The sequence below is a fragment of the Silene latifolia genome, chromosome X, assembly GCF_048544455.1.
Source record: "Silene latifolia isolate original U9 population chromosome X, ASM4854445v1, whole genome shotgun sequence".
NCBI classification, from domain to species: domain Eukaryota; kingdom Viridiplantae; phylum Streptophyta; class Magnoliopsida; order Caryophyllales; family Caryophyllaceae; genus Silene; species Silene latifolia.
In genome coordinates, this window is record NC_133537.1 from 76,513,246 (window position 1) to 76,515,547 (window position 2,302).

Below are 2,302 nucleotides of genomic sequence, written 5' to 3' on the forward strand. Positions count from 1 at the left end.
TAACCTAGACTCGTCATAACTTAATAGGAATATCAACTTAAAGAACAAACACGACCTTTCTTGATGTTCCAGCACATGGCAGACTCGGTATAAAATGCATAACTAATTCCAGAAAAATCGAATTGATGCAAGGCCAATTGGATTGGAACCCCATGAGTCTTATCTACAAATAATATTCAACGTATGTTTCTCAAATTCCAAACTTATAAAGGGTTTTCAGACTGATTTCCAAAAACTAACAGAAACCGTCGCATAAAATGTATTGATTCATAAAACGAGTTTAAAACATTATTTCTCAGTAATTCCAACTCTTATTGTCATCTAGACTCTACAAAGATGATGTATTAAAAAGCTCCATAACTGAATCGACATATAAATTAGGTTTTCAAATCGTTTTCCACAACCAAATCAGATTCGCGGATTTTTCCGCGACATGTTCATAAATAAATCACCTAGGACAAACCATAAAGAATTTGACTACGAGATTTTATGTGCATAAACTAGACATCAAATAAACAGGACTCTCTTTTCAAACTTTTCGACGATGAAGACTTTAAAACAGTATAAACAATGGAATGAAATCGACTTACAAATAGGGAAATCGAATTAGGTTGAAAGAGATGAGAAATCTCCAATCCAATGAAAAGCTCGACACTCTTCTTCCTCTCCCTCTCTCTAGGTTTAAAAAATGGTTTTTAGAGATGTTAAAATGAACTAGAAATGATATAAGCATTATAACGATATCCTTGGTCAAAACATAAAAGAAACCGTCAACTTGCTGAACCGCTTTACTCGGGTTAAGTGCACTCGGCCGAGTAACACACACTCGACCGAGTACCAACCAAGTATTCGACCTAGTACTCCAACTAAAATACGGAGTATTATAGTCTTCCCTCCTTAAGAAGAACTTCGTCCTTGAAGTTCCAACCCAACCTATAAAACATGGACACCTAACACTAATTCCCCCAACCACGCTTACTTCCACATTATGGCACACGATATCGTGTCCACTACAGCATAAACTCTCAATGCTAACTCCACAGTACTATCGGATACCCACAACATAAGTGTTGCCAACTTTGTCTTAGTTCCATAACGCTCACAGCACCCTCAATACCAAGACAATCCACCAAACAAGATCAACCGTCAAAACGGAATGTTACATTCTACCACTCTTAAAACGAACTTCATCCTCGAAGTTTACACACACTCGTAAACATCATACTACTACAAGCACTGCCATTACCTGTAATAAAATCAACCCCAACACAAATCCATCATTTACTCTACACCAACACTCAAACTTCCGATTATAGTATAACATGTACAACCATCGAACTCTCTTTGTCGCATCCTACTCCTCTTAGGATAAATGTTACGTCCTCGTAACTCACTAATACTAGATCCTTAACTATATATTCTCATTATCCTCATCACTACCGCATGTCAACGATATCCGCCTCTAGCCTCGACACCTACTACATCTATTCCTATATCCAGGGCTCTCTTAGTCTAGTTGTTCTCTTAGCTCAATTAATTCGGCACATCACATAACCTATACCACAAACGACATACTTCTTTATACATGCACTTATCTCCACAATATTATCTCACAATCCTCAAGAGTTACACATACTCCCATTAGCTTTTCAAATTCATCTCTTCTATTACCGCAAAACTCACCCTTGACTTGACATGATACTAAGTCCTAAAACTCCGTACTCACTGTCCCAAGAAAAGGTGCTAAACCACATGTAGTTCCAGTTCAATACCACACATGCTCCACAATTCTCTTGCCACAATTATGTCCACCAACGCCTTATCTAAAACAAGATTAAAAGTACTCCAAAGAACCTCTCACTCTCGTGTCCCATTAATGAATATTACTATACCATGACAACAACAAAACCATACCTCACTCTCTTTCATATCATACTCTATAAAAACCAATAGGACCATACCCATACCGACATTGACAAGAAATAGCAGTAAACAAACAACGATCTATAACAACACGGAAATACTCGTATCACAACATGAATTACCGTGCACAGTACACAACAACCACATCGATAACCATCACAACTTTCACAATCTCATAACACTGACTCATCACAACTTCCTTGACCACAAGACTTTCTTAAAACTGCCCTATCAGATCACGACGCAGCATATTAGACGGGATCACAAATACCAACCTTATGAATATTATCCATACCATGGCTCTTGAGGCCGGAACCTCACACCATTACTTACAGATATCATACATACACATATAAGTATAACATATGATGCGGAACAC